The 21,807-nt window shown below is 38.3% G+C and overlaps 1 long non-coding RNA gene across 1 annotated transcript in view; it reads right to left on the bottom strand.

Moving 5' to 3' along the window:
* Positions 1–21,138, bottom strand: part of LOC117080733 — a 29,793-nt gene extending 8,655 nt beyond the window's left edge. Inside the window, exons 1-3 of the long non-coding RNA XR_004435933.1 lie at positions 20,961–21,138; positions 18,182–18,263; positions 14,987–15,101 (exon numbers count right to left, since the gene is read on the bottom strand). This is a non-coding gene — a long non-coding RNA (uncharacterized LOC117080733). The remainder of the gene's footprint in view (positions 1–14,986; positions 15,102–18,181; positions 18,264–20,960) is intronic.
* Positions 21,139–21,807: the final 669 nt, after the last annotated feature.

The following is a 21,807-nucleotide window of genomic DNA, read 5'->3' as shown; positions in this document are numbered from 1 at the left end:
GGGAGGCCGAGACGGGCGGATCACAAGGTCAGGAGATCGAGACCATCCTGACTAACATGGTGAAACCCCGTCTCTACTAAAAAAATACAAAAAACTAGCCGGGTGAGGTGGTGGGCGCCTGTAGTCCTAGCTACTCGGGAGGCTGAGGCAGGAGAATGGTGTAAACCCGGGAGGCGGAGCTTGCAGTGAGCTGAGATCCGGCCACTGCACTCCAGCCTGAGTGACAGAGCGAGACTCCGTCTCAAAAAAAAAAAAGAATGCAAGTCAGTGACAGTTGTTTTAGCATCTCAGAGAATTTGTGTTGATGGACTCCTTTCTTCCTTCTCCTCCAGATATGATGTGCTTGGGTGCCCTTACCACAGTAGCTGTTCTGCTTATGAATATGCTGCTTCTTGTTGTTTGTTGCTGTTGTTGTTTGAGACAGATTCTCGCTCTTGTCGCCCAGGCCTGGAGTGCAGTGGCACGATCTCAGGTCACTATAACCTCTGCCTCCTGGGTTTGGCCTCCCACATAGCTGGGATTACAGGCACCTGCCACCACTTCCAGCTAATTTTTGTATTTTCAGTAGAGATGGGGTTTCACCATGTTGGCTAGGCTGGTCTCGAACTCCTGACCTCAGGTGTCCAGCCGCGTTGGCCTCCCAAAAGGCTGGGATTATAAGCATAAGTCACTGCACCCGGCTATATACTACTTCTTTAAGCTCCTTTTTAAATTCTCTAGGTTTGGAAAACTTGTAGTCCTCACTAAGCTCCTGAATTTAGATATTTTCCGTTAATAAAAGAAAAAAACAGTTAATTAATAAATACTCACTCATCCATTACCAAAATGGAGCAACTGTTAATACTTTTCCAATTTTCTTTACACTTTTTTGGAGGCAAAGAAAATAATAGATAAAATTAAGACCCCTGTGATGTCCTTCCAAATTTGTATTCCTTCCCTTCCAGAGCTAGCGATTAAGTATTTGCTGTGCATCCAGTTCTATATATGTACCCTTAACTATAACATATGCACATATATAAAAAATATATACGTTTATACATATTTGCAAAGCTATATCATTCATTTGCATTATTTAAATTAAATACAGTACATGTAAAGTTTTCTAACTTGCTTTTTCATTCAATATTATATTTTCAAGGCAGATTCATGACAATACATACATAGGTTATTCTTTTTAACTGTAGTATATTTTATTATATGAACACATGTGACTTATCCTTATATCTAACTACGTGTCTTTATTCACTACCGCCTGACCTTTGCATTACTTCCCCTTTTTGCTACAACATTGTTGTATGGGACATCCTGATATATAGTTATCTTTACTCTGTAAGAGTTTGTAGATTTTATATAGGCCAAACACACACACAGGGAAGCAGTCTCACCTTGGATGGCTGGGCTACAGAGTATAAATGTTTTGGGGCGATGCCACTGCTGTTTGTGATGGTTCTGTTAGCACACTCTCATCAGTATTAAACGAGAGTTCCGATGTGCTGTCATTCTTGGCTAAATATTGATATTTTTGCCTATCTGGTGGATTTTAAAGTGTGTCTAACTTTTTAAAAATGTTCCTGATCTTTTTTTTTTTTTTTTTTTTTTGAGACAGAGTCTCACTCTGTTGCCCAGACTGGAGTGCAGTGGCACAATCTCGACTCACTGCAACCTCTGCTTCCTGGGTTCAAGCGATTCTCTTGTCTCAGCCTCCCAAGTAGCTGGGATTACATGTGTGCACCACCACACCCGGCTAATTTTTGTATTTTTAGTAGAGATGGGGTTTCACCATGTTGGCCAGGCTGGTCTCAAACTCCTGACCTCAGGTGATCCACCCGCCTCGGCCTCCCAAAGTGCTGGGATTGCAGGCGTGAGCCATTGTGCCCGGCCGATTTAGTTTTTTTTTTTAAGGGTTCCACAGTTGATTCTTATTCTCAGGAAGGCTTGAGAAGCACAGATTTAAAGGAATGTGCTCTGGGTGATGAAGTCAGAAAGCAGGATGTTCAGTTCTAACTCTTTTTCTTAAAATCTAAATTTTATTGGACCAAGTCCTCTGTGGTCTCTGATTCTCTCACATGTAAAATGAAAGGCCTGTATTGTATAGTCGCTGAGAACATTTTACATACTGAATACACTTAATTCTTATACTAGTGAACCTTTTTTTTTTTCAAATTAATTTTGGCATCCACACTCTACTCGTGATTTGGATTGAGATTGTAGTCAATTAAAACCTCAGGCCTTTTTCCATGTGTTGCTCTCAAGCCAACATCTCTCCTGTCTGCAATTAGTTTTTACATGCAGGTAAGGACTTGGTATAATTTTCTGCCTAAATTTACTTTAATATTTGTAAACATTTTTAATGCACTGCAAAATGCATAAATATAAATGAGCATATTCCAGGAATATATTTGCTAATTTTTTACCAGCTACACCTGTGCATCCAGCACCCAGCTAAAAGAACAGACTATTTACACCACCCCAGAGCTCTTCTTTGTGTTCCTTTCCAGATATTACCCATCTCCCCATGAGAAACCTCTACTATGACTTGTAACACATTTGTTTTGCTCTTTTGGGATATGTCTAGAATCACAAATATATATTGTCTTCTTTTGTTTAACGTTGTGTTTTTGACAATTGTGCATCTTGGTACGTAGATTTATAGATCATTAGTTCTCATCGTTGCGTAGTATTCCATGGTGTAAAATATACCATGCTTATCCATTGTGCTGATGGTGAGCATTTGGGTAATTTCCAACTTTGGCTACTATGAATAATGCTACTATGAGAGTTCTAGTAAATGTATTTTGGTGAACATACGTTTGCACTTCTCTTGGGTATATAACTAAAAGTGATATTACTAAGCAATAGTTCACTTACATATTTAGTTTCAGTAGACACTGCTACACTGTTTTCCAATGTGGTTGACTCAATTAAATCTCCCACGCATAGTGTATCAGTCTTCCAGTTGCCCCACCTCTGCCACATTTAGAATTTTTCATTGTAGTTATTGTAGCTTGTGTGTTGTGGTATCACACTGTGGTTTTAATTAGTAATTGCCAATGATTAATCCAGTTGAATGTTTTTTTCACATGATTATTGGCAATCTTGATGTTATCTTTTGTGAAGTATCTACTCAAGTCTCTCATGCATTTTTTCAATTAGGTATTTGCCTTTGTCTTTTCAATTTGTTGTAGGACTTCATCTATTCTAGATATAAATCCTTTTAAAATATATTTATTGTAAATACGTTCTCCTGCTCTGTGGATTACATTTTCACTCAGTTGTGTCTTTTGAGAAACAGAATTTCTTAATTTTTCTGTAGTTTATGATTTTTACCTTTGTGTTTGATGCCTTTGTGTCCTGTTTAAAGATGTCTATTTTGAAGTTACAAAGGTGCTCTTCCAGAACGTTTATTGTTTTACTCTTAATATTTAGATCTGTAACCTGTAATCCATCTGAAATTGAATATTTTGTTTATTGGTTGCCTAATTGGTATGATATGAGGCATGACTGTCTCTCTCTCTCTGTATACATACATATGTATATATACACACACACACACACATATATGCATATATATGTACACACATACCCATATGTACACACGTATTTTTCTTTTGCCAGAATTATTTTGTTACAGTCTAGCATCCAAATTTAGCAATTACTCCCTGCCTCATGTCTCCTACAAATATAATTAGCATGCCATTAATACCAGCACAATAACTTTTTATTAAATAATTAAAATTAATTTGAAATTGAAGTAGACAACTATTCTTAGGAGTCTTGTGTTGAAATGCAAAAACATTTGGAGAGGTAGCACACTGAAATTTTCTAACACATATAAACCTATTAGTGATTCATAAATCAGAAAGTCAGGCACTTTTAGCAACCTCATGGGAATTAGGTGAGAAATAGTTCTGAGAAACAGGATGTGGTGAGGTTTAGCCAGCATGTGGTGCCTGGCTGGAAGGGGCAGCCTGGGCAGGATGCTGATGCCAGGGCAATGTGCTAATTTAGGGCCAGAAGTGTCAGCGAGCTCTGAGGAGTGGAATGGAAAGGCAGGAAAGAAAAATGTTTCTTGCCTTTAACTTGCATGCAGGGCTAAGAGTCATTAACTGTGTTGATTTGTTTTTCCATAGAAGTACTAGCAAAGGACAATGAATGTTTCCATTACACTTGCTCCCTCAACTTGTCATGCCAGTCACCACGAGTCACCCGGCTTTCCCCAGTCTCAGTTTCTCCTCTTCATAGAGGGAGATGGGTGGATGGCTGTCTCATCACTCTCTGTGCTGGAGCCTACTGCAGTTGTAGGGTTGTAAAACTCAAATGAGACTCCATGACTAGAAATAAATTATCTTCACTGCATCTCAGAAGACTACTCTGTTACCCTCTTCAACCTCCACACCTTTATGTGTGAGGCTGAATGTGAGTGTGTGTGTGTGTCAGAATTTAAGACCAATCTACCAGAATGCAAGCTTGGCATTGAAGGATATTCTCTGGAGAGAGGATCCATGATAGCGGGATCACCCCAGCAGAGGCTGAGGTGACAAACATTGAGGGGGGACATAGTAGAAGCATCAGGGAAGATAGCATAGAGTGTACGAAGGGTTTTTCGACTCCTGGTTTTATACAAGAAGTTGGCTCTGTGCTCACTCCACATGGGAAGTGCATCTGGCCCTTTTTGCACCTCAGTTATTAACATCTGCCTGTTCTTAGACTGAGTATATTTTAACACTGTATTTACATGTACTAGTGCTGATAATTTTTTAACTGAAAAAAATTTTCTGGAGAAAATGACATTAAGGTTATTTTTCCTTTATCAATTTAGTATCCAGAGTTAAATCACCTCAATTTTTAAAAAAAAATTTATTTCACTAAACTTGTTTTCATCTGCACAAATCCTTTTTAGTGTAAATTTTACAAAAAATGTCTCATTTGAATTTAAATCAATTTTTACCCATATGCAATTGTAAACTATCTTTTGTGGCCATAACTGCTACAAAGTCCAAATTTCGTGTCTAAAAATGTTAGATCTAAATTTCTGAGGGTATTTTGATATTTTAACAAATATTATTGTCATCAATATTTACTGTGTATAATTTTACTTATTTTCAGTCTATCTAAAAGGATTTCTATCAAGTTTATTTTTTGTCTGTTTAATCATAAGGTGATTCTTTGCTCAATGTTTCACTTTGAACAATTCTACTGTGTGGAGTTTTAGCTATTGTTAATTTCTTTGTGTGTTGATTTTTTTTTTCTTTTTTGAGACAGAGTCTTGCTCTGTCACCCAGGCTGGAGTACAGCAGCACGATCTCGGTTCACTGTAACCTCCATCTCTCAGGTTCAAGTGACTCTCCTGCCTCAGTCTCTCAAGTAGCTGGGATTACAGGCATGCACCACCACACTCGACTAATTCTGTATTTTTAGTAGAGATGGGGTTTCACATGTTGTCCAGGCTGGTCTGGAACTCCTGACCTCAGTTGATCCACCTGCCTTGGCCTCCCAAAGTGCTGGGATTACAGGCTTGAGCCACTGCTCCTAGCTGCTGCTTGATTTTTTTTTTTTTTAATAATGTGTCAATTGTGTACATGTTTACTTTACCAGCTAGTTATGATTCTTGACTTAATTTTTTATCTGTAGTGGCAGGTTCAAACTGTTCACATGAGTAACTTTTACTTTTACTTTTCTAAATCTGCATTAAAATGGCCTTGTACTTGAAAAAACATCTTTTTTTCTTCTTTAGAAATACATGTTCCATATTTCTCTACACAAATACAGAGGAGGGGGAAAATATATGTTCCTGTGGTAAGCAATCCGTTACACATGGAGCCAAGGTAGGAAACAGGTAGGAATGATATGAAATCTGAAGTGAGGACTAGCTCTGAGAATAGCCATGTCTTGTGGTGGCTGCGACAGACCTACTAACCAGTGACAAGTGATGTCTCAGCTTGTAAAAAAGTCCTGACTTTTTAATAATTGCCATACTGACTGGCATGAGATAGCATCTTACTTTGGTTTTGATTTGCATTTCTCTAATGATCAGTGATGTTGAGCTTTTTTGTGTATGTTTGTTGACTACATAAATGTCTTCTATTGAGAAGTATCCATGTCCTTTGCCCACTTTTTTAATGTTTTTTTTTCTCATAAACATGTTTAATTTCCTTGTAGATTCTGGATATTAGACCTTTGTCAGATGGATAGACTGCAAAGATTTTCTCCCATTCTGTAAATTGTCTGTCCACTCTGATGGTAGTTTCTTCTGCGTGCAGAAGCTCTTTAGTTTAATTAGATTCCATTTGTTAATTTTTGCCTTTGTTGCAATTGCTTTTGACGTTTTTTGCCATGAAGTCCTTTCCTGTGCCTATTTCCTGAATTGTGTTACTAGATTTTGTTCTAGGACTTTTATAGTTTTGGATTGTAAATTTAAGACTTTAATCCATTTTAATTTAATTTTTGTATATGGTGTAAAGAAGGGGTCCAGTTCCAATTTTCTGCACATGGCTATCCAGTTCTCCCAGCACCATTTATTAAATAAGGAATTATTTCCCCATTGCTTGTTTTGGTCAGGTTTGTCAAAGATTAGATGGTTGTAGATGTGCTGTCTTAGTTCTGAGTTCTCTATTCTGTTCCGTTGGTCTATGTGTCTGTTTTTCTATCAGTACCATGCTGTTTTGGTCACTGTAGCCTTGTAGCGTAATCTTAAGTCTATTTGTGGGAATGTAAATTAGTTTAACCGTTGTGGAAGATGGTGTGGTGATTCCTGAAAGACGCTGAACCAGAAATACTATTTGACTCTGCAATTCCATTACTGGGTATATACCCCCCAAAATAGAAATCATTCTATTATAAAGATACATGCACATGTATGTTCATTGCAACATTATTCACAATAGCAAAACTATGGAATCAACCCAAATGCCCATCAGTGATAGACTGGATAAAGAAAATGTGGTGACCGGGCCCGGTGGCTCATGCCTGTAATCCTAGCACTTTGGGAGGCCGAGGTGGGTGGATCCCGAGGTCAGGAGATCCAGGCCAACATGGTGAAACCAGGTCTGTACTAAAAATATGAAAAATTAGCTGGGTGTGGTGGTGTGCACCTGTAATCCCAGCTATTCCAAAGGCTGAGGCAGGAGAATCACTTGAACCTGGGAGACAGAGGTTACAATGAGCTGAGATTGTGCCACTGCACTCCAGCCTGGCAACAGAGCGAGACTCTGTCTCCAAAAACAAAAAAAGAAAGAAAAGCAAAAGAAGATGTGGTACGTGGTACATATACACCATGGAATACTATGTAGTTGTAAAAAGGAACGAGATCATGTCCTTCTTTGCAGGACACGGATGGAGCTGGAAGCCATTATCCTCAGCAAACTAACATAGGAACAGAAAACCAAACATCACTTGTTCTCACTTATAAATGGGAGCTGAACAATGTGAACACGTAGACACAGGAAGGGAACAACACACACTGGGGCCTGTCAGAGGGAGGGGAAAAAGCATCAGGAAATACAGCTTATGCATGCTGGGCTTAATACCTACGTGAGGGGGTGACAGGTGCAGCAAATCACCATGGCACACACTTACCTACGTAACAAACCTACACATCCTGCACATGCACCCCATAACTTAACATTTTAAAAAAAGAAAGTAATTTTTCTTTGTGCTGAGGGGAATTCAGCAGGGCTGAAGCAGAAGCCAGGGCTCCCTGCTGCAGCCACAGTGCATGTGTTACATGTTTGGAGATTTCCCTAGTAATGCACTGTGTGGAGAGGCTAAAAACTCCATTCTCCTTTGAGATCCCCTTGCTGCCTTATCTTTCCAGGCTAAGTCAATCCCCCATTTCCTCCAAAATGTGTGTTATATTCTGAAGTGGAAATACTCTGAATTCCACTTGCAGCTAAGGGCTTACTTGAGCATAGAAGAGGTTAAGTCTTCCGACTTAGGTCTCCTTTGCGGTTATTTGAAAAAAATCAGAGATGAGGATCTCCTTGAGCTCAGGAGATTGGTCTCCCAGGGGGACACCCAGAACCAGATTCCTGCACTGAGCAGCCTTTGCGTGGCTTCCCATGACCTGCTGCTATCTAAAGAATTTTTAAATACTCAAAGAATGTCTTCTTGTTTCCAGTGAAAAATAATTCAATGTTTGAGGGATTTATTACTCAAGCCTGAAGGATAAACCTCTGCATTTTTCATTTTGGACCAAGGTGCTCTCCCTAGAGCCTCTCAGCACCCTTGTTTCTTCTGGGCTGCACATTTCTTTTTTCAATAAGCTTCCAAGGCAGATAAGGAGAGGCGACCTCTGTCTCCACTCACTCTTCTGAAAAGTGGAGTCCAGAGAACAAGTCTCACATTTGTATGAAATTAAAATCATACATTCATTATTTAAAAAGCATTTATTGAGCATCTGCTATGTGCAAACTATTGTTCTTTATGTTGTGAAAAATACAAAAATTAAAAACCCAAAACAGAAAACAACCCATCAGAATACATTATCTCTTTCCTCAAGGACACAATACAGGAGAGAGGAAAAAGATGAATCATGTTACATCTCAAGCCAAAAACCTGGACACTACCTTGTAAATTCCAAGGGAAACATTCAAGGGTATGGAGAAAACCCAAACGTGCAAGGGCAGAATGTATACTTTATTTATCTCTGGGGTAAACAAAGACATGGAGGGAAAGATATTTTGCAGGATAGTTCAGCCTGAGTTCACAGCACACAGGTTGTGGTGTGTTGGGAAATGAGGTTGAAGGTTGAAAAGGGTAGACTGAGGCTATGCTGTGGCATGTTTTGGATACAGAATAATATTGTCCTGCCCAAAGTCAGCATTCTTTGATTGTATGAAGAAAGTGGAATTTTATGATTAATCTGGTGCAGTTAGTAGGAAATCAGAAACAGGAAACCAAAGCAGCATGGCCAGTGATGATAATTTTAATACACATATTAACTGGTTAATCTTCCTAAGTATTTATAATATAAAGGGAAGACATTATTGTCTGCACTTTACAGATGAATGCATTGAAGGTCAGAGGGGTTAAATGACTTGTTAAAAGTTACACATCAGGGCCGGGTGTGGTGGCTCACGCTTGTAATCCCAGCACTTTGGGAGGCCGAGATAGGTGGATTGCCTGAGGTCAGGAGTTCGAGACCAGCCTGGCCAACATGGTGAAACCCCATCTCTACTGAAAATGCAAAATAAATAAATAAATAAATACATACATAAATACATAAATAAGTCAGGCGTGGTGGCACATGCCTGTAATCCCAGCTACTCGGGAGGCTGAGGCAGGAGATTTGCTTGAGCCCCGGAGGCAGAGGTTGCAGTGAGCCAAGTTCGTGCCACTGCACTCCAGCCTGGCCTACAGAGCGAGACTCTGTCTCAAAAAAAAGAAAAAAACAAAAAACAAACAAACAAAAAATGTTACACGTAACATAAAAGGACCAGCCTTCACTTAGACCCAAGCTTCTTTACTCTCTGTGTGTCTTTGGTATACCAAGTCCATCTCGTTCCAGAAAGAACTAATCAGACCTCTTCTAAAATGTTCTGGAAAATTTAAGTTTTTGCAAACATAAGGTGGCTCTCGATCCACAGAGGTAGGAGGTGGGCATAATTATGCAAGATATCTTTGCAGAGATGTTTTAAAAGCAGAGGAAATATATGCTGACTTTCTGAATTCCACCTTTTCATTCTTTAGGCAGGGACTAATTCTGTCGCTGAGACTGGAGTGCAATTATATAGCTCTTTGCAGCCTTAAGCTCCTGGGCTCAAGTTATCCTCCTACCTCAGCCTCCCGAGTAGCTGGGACTACAGGTTTGCACCACTACGCTGGCTAATGTTTGCATTTTTTGTAGAGATGGGGCGTTACCATGTTGCCTGGGCTGGTCTCTTATTCCTGGACTCAAATGATTCTCCTGTCTTGGCCTCCCAAAGTGCTGGGATTACAGGTGTGAGCCACTGTTCCCGGCCTAAATTCCACTTCGTGAACAGTCCTGTCCATTTCAGTGTCTTATGATGAGGAGATTTTATTTGAAGACTAGTGAAAGTACAGCGAAATTCATTCAGTGCTGAGATACTTCCTGCTAGTGAGTAATTTATAAAGGCAAGTTATTTTTCTTAGACCAATAGGGTGTGATTGAACAATTATTATAACACTTCCGTGTTCATAGGTCCCAAGTTACAGCTTTCTTATTGCTAGAGGTGGAATGTCATATCATTGTAACTTGGCATCTGATAAGTTTACCAAGTTCTATTCAACATAACTTTTTTTTTTTTCCTGGCTTCATTTATGATGCAAGGGACCGTTGGGACTCCAAGAGGAAAATTACTTCTTATCTAGAGAAAATTTTAGCTTATTTAGACTCCATTCTCTCTGGAGTTTTAGGAAAACCATCCAGAGTTGCCATGATTTGCCTCTTCCAATACTTTCTGGTTGTAAAACTTGCTTTTTAAATAATCCCTTCTACTCTTCCTCTTCTCACCCTACACTGTGCCCACCATTACAGATACACGGATGTAAACTCAAGGTGCACATGAGCTGCTGAGACACAGCGAGAATTCTATTCATTTGGCAGAAGTGGATTAAGGAAGAGACAGAGGCGGTCAGTTCCTGTGATCCTCAGTAGGGGCTTGTTTTCTGGTTTTCAATTTCCCTTTCCTTTTTGTTTTTTTCTTGGCCCTTTTTCCCCCTCACCAAAATTATTTTCTTTTCACACCGTTTTGGATATTGTTCCCTCTCTGTATTCTGGTATATTCCTAGATCAAGTCAACAGCTAAGAAAATATCTTGTAAGTGATTTTCTCCTTATTGTGAATTCCAGGGACTGAAAGACCAACATGAAAAGATTCCAGACGCCAGACAGTGTCTCTACTTTTAATTCATCATTGATTAACTTGTTCATTGAAGACCTGAATTCTTACAGGAACAAACATTATTCTTCTCTAATAACTATTTTCAGGCATGTTCTTTTGTATCTTCCTCTCCCACTTCTTATCACAACTCAAGCATATTTCATGGATTTGTGGTCACATTCTGGGATTGCTAAATCCATTGAAACCTCAAATCTCATATGCAATACTATTTCTCTGCTCTATCCAAATTCAGAGTTAACTCATTGTTCAGGGATCGTGTGTGTGTGTGTGTATGTGTGTAGGGAGGGAGTGTTTAATTTTCCATGATTCCCTTACTTCCTCTCTCTGCTGCTTACGACTTCCCAGGGAGAAGGAAGGGAAAGGGATGAAGGTTTGGAGACAGGTGCATAGAAGCTGTGCTGGCTACTGCTGCACTCTCTGCTTCTTTACAATGGCAGCTACTCCAGACAGTCTCCTGCCTTAGGAATGCACCATAAAAGAAACAGTTATTGGTTTTCATTCTAGCCTATAACCTTTAAACCCCAGTGCATGCTTGTCATACCTGGGTGAAATTTCTCAGCTCAGCAGCAATACTGATTTAAGCATAAGTGATTCTGCAGCTCCACTTCATTAGGCTGGTGAATAAGTTGCCAATCTTCTTGAGATACTTCAACTCCATCTCTGTGGAGACCCTCTTGAAAAATCCCTCCAGTAGGGTTGGGGGTGATGAGGAAACCCTCCCAATGGGAAGGAGAGGAGGAAGGCCAGAGCATTTTTCTCATGCTCTTCCTACTCTAACAACTCTCATTTATGAATTCCTTTTAGATGTCTGGCCTTTGCTTTGTAGAAACTGGTTGCTTCTCCAGAAGCTGCCTGGCTTGCGGGGTACAGGACTAATCTTACTATTTTGTATTAAGCCCTAGAAGGTATATGTTGTAATTCCAAGATATTATCTTTAGGAGAAAAGGACAAGTATCTATTGCCCCTTAATTTGGGGTTGAGACAAAAGGAAAATTCTATTTAATATTCTGTTTAACATTCTTTTTACTCCCAGACCCAATATAATGTATGGCATACGGTAGAGGTCTATTCAATATTTATTTAATGGAGGAATGGGTAAATGAATGAATAAAAGAATGATCAAATAACTAAAAGTGGAGAAAAAGGAAAATCATTAGCTGAATGGCCTGACTCATGGTCCCTCATGAAATTGTGAGCAAGGTGTTGGCCAGAGCTGCAGGCACCTGAAACCTTGACTGAGCTGGAGAATCCGTATCCAAGACGGTGCACTCACAGAGCTGACGTCTCCACCACGTGGTCTCTCCAAAGAGCTGCACACAGTGTGGCAGGTGGCTTTCCTCAGAGCCATAGTCAGAGACAGAGACTACATCAGAAGCTGCAACGTCTTTTATAGCCCAGTGTTGGAAGAGACATAACTGCCATTTCTGACACAGTCTGTATTTCACACAGGCCAACTCCAGTATAATGTGCAAGGTGACTACACAAGAGTGTGAAGAGCAAGAAGCAACAATCATTGAGGCTCATCTTGGAAGCTGACTATACCATAGCAGACTATTCATATGTCTTAACCCTTTGAAAGCTCATAAATTCAACAACACAGAAAAAAGAGACCAATTCCTTGAAAACCACCAGCCACCCAAACTCAGCTAAGATGATTTGACGGTCTGAATATTTCTATAACCATTCAGGAAATTCAATTTGTAATTAAGATGTCCTGAGGAAGAAATGTCCAAGTCCAGGTGGTTTCACAGGAGAGTGCTACCAAACTTTTAAGTATTGACACCAATTTTAGATAATATTTTTCATCTCATTTTTTGAGACTAGAATTACTCTGATACCAAAAACTGAAAAGAAAATGCAAATTTTAAAAAACAAAGAAAACTATAGACAATTATTCCTCATAGCAAAATTCCTCTACAAAATATTAGCAAATCAACTACAGCAATGTATAAAATGAATTATACACCATGACTAAGCAGGCTTTATTCCAACTATGTGAGGCCAATCTAACATTCAAAATTGATCAGTATAATCTGCCATATCAACATGTTAAAGAAGAAAAATCACAAGATCATATAAATCAATATAGAGCAAAGCATTGGACAAAATTCAGCATCCATAGATGGTTGAAAAAAAACTCAGAAAAATAGGAATAGAAGGGAACTTCTTCAACTTACTAACGAGCATCTTCAAAAACCCTTTATCTAACATCAAACCTAAGTGTAGATGACTTTCTCACCAAATTTTTTCCTCAAGATTAGGAACAAGGTAAGGATATCTATCCACTAATCTTAATTAACATAGGACTAGAGGTTTCAGCCATTACAATAAGGCAAACGAAACAAACAAACCAAAAGGTTGGAAGTTTCTAAAGTAAGAAAATTGTCCCTATTTTCAGATGACATAATTATTTACATAGAAAATTTCAAGGTACCTGCCTCCCAAAAAGTCCTCAAGTTTTCAGAATACAAGATCAGCACACAAAAATTAGTCACATTTCTGTGTACTGACAACAAATAACTGAAAATCAAAATTAGACACATAATTCAAAACACAATCTTTTACAAAATAACTGTAAAGAAAATGAAATACTTAGGTATAAATTTAACAGAATATGTACAATCTCCTTATGCTGAAAATTATAAAATGCTATGATGAAACTTAAAGAAGAGCTAAATAAATGGGAATACTGTGTTTATGAATTGAAAAGACTCAAAATAATATACTTGTCAATTCTCCCCAAATGGATCTACAGGCATAATATAATTCCTATCTAAATCTCAGCAAGACATTTTGTGGACATATACAAATGTATCTGAAAATTAGTATGAAAAGATATATAGCCTAGAAATGTGAAAACAACCTTGAAAGTAAAGAATAAAGTGGGAGGAAGCACTCCACCTAATATGAAGGTTTACTAAGACTGCAGTAATCAAGATAGTGTAGAATTGGTGGAGAGACAGACATAGATTAATAGAAACAAAGCAGAATAGATAATGCAGACGCAGACCTAAATATGACCATATGATTATGTAAATTAAACTTTTTATTTTGAGATAATTATAGATTCACATGCAGCAGTAAGACATAATACAGAAAGATCCCATGTAACCTTTACCTAGTCTTCCTCAATGGTAGCATCTCGCAAAACCATCTTATAATATTACACCAGGATATTGACATTGATACGGCCAAGAGATAGAAGAGTTCTGTCATCACAAAGATCCTGTATTGCTCTTCTGCAGCCACAGTTTCCTACCACCTCCCTCAGTCTTTAAAAATTATCAATCCAGGCCGGGCGCGGTGGCTCAAGCCTGTAATCCCAGTACTTTGGGAGGCCGAGACGGGCGGATCACGAGGTCAGGAGATCGAGACCATCCTGGCTAACACGGTGAAACCCTGTCTCTACTAAAAATACAAAAAACTAGCCGGGCGAGGTGGCGGGCGCCTGTAGTCCCAGCTACTCAGGAGGCTGAGGCGGGAGAATGGCGTGAACCCAGGAGGCAGAGCTTGCAGTGAGCTGAGATCCAGCCACTGCGCTCCAGCCTGGGTGACAGAGCGAGACTCCGTCTCAAAAAAAAAAAAAAAAAAAAAAAAAAATTATCAATCCATTATCCATTTCTCAAACTATGTCACCTAAAGAATATTGTATAAACAAACCAAATAATATGTAGGCCTTCAGGGCTGGCTTTTGTTTTTTCTTTCACGCAGCCTAATTCCTTGGATACAAAGTTTTGCATGCATTGGTAGTTTGGTTTTTTTTTTTTTTTTTAATCACTGAGTAGTGAGTGTTTTGTGCTGTGGATGCAGCACAGTTAGCTGAACCATTCATCTTTTGAAGGACATCTGGGTTGCTCTAGTATTTGGCCATTATGGACACAGCTGCCCTAAACATTCATATACAGGTTTTAACCACCATATTGAATTAGGTTGAACAAACACGTATAAGGAAATGTTCCCATTTGTAGAAATATCTTTAGTAATTATAAAATATTACTGAGATATTTAAGAAATTACGGGGAAGGGAAGGTGTTCCAGAAGATTGTAAGCACTCTTCTCTTTAATCATTGTGCTTCTCCTTTAAACTCTTTTTTTATTCAGATGTCCCTGACACCCCATCCTTACCTAACCTTCATTGAGACACCTTATCTCTTTCCACCAGATATTAAAGTCTGTGTGTTTAGCTCCCTTCTCGTGCCTCTCAAATTCCAATTAAGAGAAAGCAGGATGGATTCTGATTCTGTTTGGATTGATGAGAAAGAGGAAAAGAAAATGGTTATCTTCAGAAGTTCTCTGCTTTTCTCCTAAGTTCCTAAACTCAAACATAGTTCACCAACATTGCTATTAATTTCCTTCCAATGATGAGTATCTAGTTTGCATAAAAACATATTATCCATTTATTAACATGGCTTTTGCCTTTTTTCTTGCAAAGGAATAACCAAGATTTAGTTATTCTAAAAGCATAGATACCCATATCTTGGCCTTAAATTCATTTTAAGGCTTTATTACATTGACTAAAAATGCCTTTGTGTGAGTTTTTTAGATAAATGGCACAATGCCAAAAATTCATCTGGCATCTGACATATAGATTCAGCTCAATAAACATCTGATGAATTAATACTCCATTTTATTTTTTTTTATTTTTAGAGCATAGTGGGGATTAGGGAGAGAGTGAAAGCAATTTATAGTGCCACCTGAGGCATGGTGAAGGAAGCAGGAAGCTGTTTACATATATTTTAGAGATCATATGTGAAACTAGGATTGGATTTATAGAGATGATAGATTATCATACATGTCTTCACAGAGCAGAGAGATGGTCAATGGATGGAACTATCAGGTTGATAGACACAGGCCATCTTGTGAAAGATCTTTCCAATAATGAGCTATTTAAAACTTAGAATCCGCTGATTTTTGAAATAGTAATCTACCCATCATCAGGAATATTCTACTAAAAACTTCAGCATTAAGGGAGAAGATATTGTGGCACTGAGTGAAAAGTAGAGCGACATAATCTTGAAGGCCCATGCAGTTCTAAGATTCTACATGTTTATGCCCCTTGATTTAAAAAATTCTGTAATTTTTTAAATATTCAAAAATGTGCATAAATGTGGACTTGTGAACAAGTTCCTATTAAAATATTCCTATATAATGCCATTGGAAACAAAGTCATCTGCTCAATCAACCAAGTGGTTTGGGCATCTTTAACTAAATAATGTGAAAACTAGATGCTTGAAGAAAATGACACTGACTGGCAGAAATGTAAAATCTGCTACAAACTCCGACAGATTTCAGAGCATTAACTCTATTTTGCGGAATCCCTAATGTTTTATTGAAAAGGGAATCGTTTTTAACTCATCACTAGACTAGTTGTTATGGTTAGTTTTCTGAGTTAACTCAACTGAAAAGCAGGTTATTTAATCAAACACTAGTCTAGGTGTTACTGTGAAGGTATTTTGCTGATGCAGTTGTCTTTTATTATTATTATTATTATACTTTTAAGTTCTAGGGTACATGTGCATAACGTGCAGGTTTGTTACATATGTATACTTGTGCCATGTTGGTGTGCTGCACCCATCAACTCATCAGCACCCATCAATTCATCATTTATATCAGGTATAACTCCCAATGCAATCCCTCCCACCTCCCCCCTCCCCATGATAGGCCCCAGTGTGTGATGTTCCCCTTCCCGAGTCCAAGTGATCTCATTGTTCAGTTCCCACCTATGAGTGAGAACATGCGGTGTTTGGTTTTCTGTTCTTGTGATAGTTTGCTAAGAATGATGGTTTCCAGCTGCATCCATGTCCCTACAAAGGACGCAAACTCATCCTTTTTTATGGCTGCATAGTATTCCATGGTGTATGTGTGCCACATTTTCTTAATCCAGTCTGTCACAGATGGACATTTGGGTTGATTCCAAGTCTTTGCTATTGTGAATAGTGCTGCAATAAACATACGTGTGCATGTGTCTTTATAGCAGCATGATTTATAATCCTTTGGGTATATACCAGTAGTGGGATGGCTGGGTCATATGGTACATCTAGTTCTAGATCCTTGAGGAATCGCCACACTGTTTTCCACAATGGTTGAACCAGTTTACAGTCCCACCAACAGTGTAAAAGTGTTCCTATTTCTCCACATCCTCTCCAGCACCTGTTGTTTCCTGATTTCTTAATGATCGCCATTCTAACTGGTGTGAGATGGTATCTCATTGTGGTTTTGATTTGCATTTCTCTGATGGCAAGTGATGATGAGCATTTTTTCATGTGTCTGTTGGCTGTATGAATGTCTTCTTTTGGCAGTTGTCTTTAAGTAAAGTGTATTACCCTTGATAATGTGGATGAATGTCATCTAATCCATTGAAAGCTGAACAGCACAGTAAGTTGAACCATTGATCTGTTGAAGAATAGCCCAAGGGCTATCCTGAAGGAGGACTTCTGTCTCAAGGCCCGAGCATCAAATCTGTGGCATCAAATCCTACCTGAGTTTCCACACTGTGAGCCTTACGTATGTGTTTCAGACTTGACAGTCCTCACAACTGTGGGATGAGGCAACTACTCAAACAATCAATCAAACAAACAAAGGTGAATTTACATATTCTCTTTGTTCTTTATCTATGGAGGATCCTGACAGATACACTAGTTCTCTTATGTCCACTACTGAATTGCCTGCCTTAGGGAGAAGATATTGTAATTTGATTGGTAGATTCCAGAGTATACTGAAGTCAAAATCATGATTGCATTAAAATGGTATAGCTCTCTTTCCCTCCTTTATATTTTTTTTGTGCCATACCTTCATTTATACTAGCATTTTTGCATTAATTCATCTTTATGTGGTGGCCTAATTCAAGAATTTGATAAGATTACTCACTGTCAGACATAGAAAAGATCTTAGAAATCAACCAAGCCAAACTCTCACTTAATAGACAAAGAAGAGCGATAGCAAAATTATTGCTATTGCTAGTACTGGGCTAAGCAGCCATGTTTCACACACATGGTTTTATCATTCTGCTCTGCCTTCCTCTTCCTCCTGCCAGTAGTCTCCTCTCTTCCTGAGAAAATGAAAACTGACTGATTTTGCTACCGTACGGTAAATGAAACTAGCATCTGGAATTAGGACAGATGATTATGGATGGAGTATATGAAATCATGAGGATCAGAAGTTGCTACGTTCTGTTCTGGATTCCTACTATGAACAAAGGCATTCATGTCTCCAAAATTAGGGTGACCAGCCACATCCTTTGATTTCTGGAGCCCTCTAGGAACTCTGGCACAATCAAAGCTAATGCATTACATTGAATTCACATATGGTTTAAATATGTACCTTTCTCTGTCCAAATATAAAGCATCCAAGAACGAAAAAGATCTTTTGCATCCAACAGCAGCTGGCAAAATTTGTTTCCTCTCTAAATATAGTTTTGTTTTTGAAATACAACCAAGAGATTAACAAACAAATTATGATATTGGTACAGAGAAAGCAAAATGCAGTGTCTTAGATTTGATGCTGAAGTGGGACACTGGCTTTCTTCTTGGAAGTATGACTCTTCATTGTATATGGTCGTCAATACTCTTTCAGCTGGAATTTTATACCCTAATGTTAGATACTCAGTTTTTATTGGGGAGCATGAATTTGGGTTATGAGGCAAATAAATAGTTGTTCTTAATGCCTGGAAACAGATTGAAATGCAGTGTTATAGATCTTACAACATTTTCCTACAGAGGTTAAAAATATTCAGAGATTCCTGGGTTTTAGTCACATGAAGTTTTGTGCTTGTGCCTTTTTCTCAATTTTGCACATATAATCCAAAGAATAAATGAATGACTCTAAATTAATGACTCTAAAAGGTTTCTAGACATAGTACCTCATTGGATCTTGATGTTAACCCTATGATGCACATTAGGCTGAAAAAACTAAGCTAAAGTAGAGAGTTTTGTGTTTTTCCAACATCAGTTAACTAGAGATCAGCAGTGTAGGGTCTTAAATCTATGTTTTTGGTCTTGAAATGTCATGTCTTTTGATTAAGATTTTTGGCCATATAGATTATGAAAAAGAAATGTTAAGTTAAACAGTGGAACCACTCTATTTCTTATTTATGGTTTGAGGAAGATTGACTCTCCTGGAATTTAATTCTCAATGTCTAAATTTAAGATCAAGATTTCTAATAAAGTTTTATTTTTATATCTGTGGAATGCATGTCTGCCATAAATGTTGAGCAATTTCCACACTGTTGTAAGCAATGAATGTGAAATTCAAGTGCTTCCGTGATTTATGCCAGGTTGTTGGCATCCAAACATGACTCACAACTCCAAGCCAGCAGTTCTAAATCTCAACAGTCCCACCTTTCAGTTGGGGAGTTCCCAGGGTTAATGGTCTTTGGAGCCAATATGCTCCCTGAGTTAGCTTTAAAGGTGATTCATTGCTCTGGTATGAAGTTTGAGGACTAGCCAGTTTAGGTGGATTCCATTCAGCACCCAGTTCAACAGAGAACACAAGACTGATTCCAACCCTGGCTCTCCCACCTACATAAACGTTACAAAATCAACAAACATTCACTTTACAATAATTCAATTTGTATTTTTAATTCAGTCACCAGTTATCTACATTGGACAATGTGGAAAAGAAAAGTTGACTTGCTTATTACTGTTGGCCTATGCTGGCAGGAGGGTTAATCTTTGCCCAGAAAGTGTACACCTCACAGCTGAGTCACTCTATCTGTCTAGAACACTCCTCAACACTTATGCTGTTACTTGTCTGAAGAAGCCTGTTTTTCATCCTCTGTTGTGATGAATGCCCGTATTTTTACTCAAACTTGAGCCTTTTTTTCAACCAGTAAAAATAAACCTTCTTGTCCTAAATAAAAAAGACCACCTCAAAAGATGGCTCAAAAGGAGTCTTGGAAATCAAGTAGCACTTATGCAGCATGATTTGCTTGTATTACTGTAAGTGACAATGACTCAAAAATCATATGGATTCAATTTTCTTGCAAATAAATACAGGCTCACTAATATGGAGTTCGGTTTGTATTTTGCCAAAAATACAGCAACATAATAAGGATTTGTAGCCTTTCTTGAACCAGAAGGATCTGCTGTTCAACAGTAGAAAGTAAAATGGATCACAAATAAGGCATTCTGAATTCTTTTTAAAAATTAGGCTAGCTGTTGATTTTGATTATAGTTAAAATTTTGCAAATGCTGTAAGTTTTAAATTAACATAAACAAATATTGTTGTGGTTAATTAAAACATTTCTTTTCTCATTAAAAGGCATTGCCAGTAAAGAAACTAGGGACAAATATTTAAGATGAAAAGGGACTAAGAGCAAGTCACTGACAAAGCAAAACAAGAATTGAAAATTTCTTCTTCCAAGTCCCTTACTCAATCTTTCTTTGCCTTCCAACTTCATGCTAGTGATTATTTTAAAGATAACATGATGTTAACAGTAACACATATGATGAAAATAGTACTAAATGCAATAATGCAACCTTAACTAAATGTAAAAAAGTAATTTAATATCCATGCTTAGAAATGGATTACTTAATGATTCAATAGTTGGACTAGTCCAGCTAAAATATATGCAAAATACGGTTCTAAACTGGAAAAATCATGATTTGAAGATAATTGATAAGATCCTGCTTTTTTCAGCCATATCACCAGTTATATGCAAATAACTATAGGTTACAGTGAATAATTCAACTTCATCTGGATAATGCTGAACAAAACTCTAGAGAGGAATTGTAAAAAACAAATGTTTTTATTTTTATAATTTTGACTAGAAGCCAAGTCTTACAGGATTTTGCTTGGAATTACATGCTGTTGTTTGCAAGCAAAGAGTTCCCTAGGCTTTTAGATTGGCAGAGCTAGTAAAATACTGTTCATCTGAGGCCTTTGAATCTTAGCATTCTAAAAAGTTCCAGTTTATTACTGCTGCTAAACTTAACCTCAGGTGAGCCACACCACTGAGGCATGAGGTTCACTATTCTTTCCAGTATACAAAGTGAAAGTTCCTTCTGCCTGGGGTTTGACGAACACACTCAGACAGGATCAACCTGAGGAAGGCCAGTCCTTAGTTTTTCATTGCTTTACCAATTATTATTTTAGTGCTTACTAGGTATGCAGGTACAGTGTGAGGTCCAAGCAATGTTTTTAGTTCCAGGGAACTCAAAGTCTGGTACTGGAGAGACATACCGAAATAAATAATTATGGTCAAATATGAATCTTATAATAGAAGTAGACACAGAGTGCTGTGGTCTTTCAGAATTCAGAATGACCAGTTATTTGAGGTTGGAGTTGGGGTGAGGCTATATCAGTTGTTGAGTGCTGTGTAACAAATCATTCCAAAACAAAGAACCTTCAAACAAAAGGTATTATTCATGATTTTGTTCTGGGATCTGGGCTCAGCCACACAGTTCTTCTGTTGGCATCTCTTGGGATTACTCATGGTGTTTTGGCTGCAGCCAGAGGTTCCAAGAAAGTTTCCTTCACATACTTGGCAGTAACATGGAATTTGCAGCTGAGTGTCTTGGCTGTCCTCCATGTGGCTTTTCCAGCATATTGACCCAGGTTTTTAATATAGGGGCAGCAGCTTTCCAAGAGAGTGAGAACAAAAACTGCAAGGCCTCTTGAGAGAAACGGGGCAGTCACACAGTGCCACTGCTACTGCATTCAACTGGTGAGAACAATTACACGGGCCATTCCAGAATCAAGAATGGGGAAAACTCTCTCCACCTCCTAATGGGAGGAGCTGAAGAGAAGTGGCTGTTCTAACTCACAAAGGTTTGTTAGGGAATATGTCAAAGCAAGACTTTTGAACCGGGTCTTAAAAGATTTGTATGTGTTTTCTGTGCTTAAATGTGTGTGTGTGTGTGTGTGTGTGTGTGTGTGTGTGTGTGTGTTGGGACAAGGGATATTCCAGGAATGGCAGAGGAAAGATTCCAAACTCAGTGATTAGCAGG

This window comes from Trachypithecus francoisi, unplaced genomic scaffold (genome assembly GCF_009764315.1).
Source record: "Trachypithecus francoisi isolate TF-2019V2 unplaced genomic scaffold, Tfra_2.0 Lachesis_group8, whole genome shotgun sequence".
Lineage (NCBI taxonomy): Eukaryota > Metazoa > Chordata > Mammalia > Primates > Cercopithecidae > Trachypithecus > Trachypithecus francoisi.
This window is presented reverse-complemented; position numbering and strand designations above follow the sequence as displayed.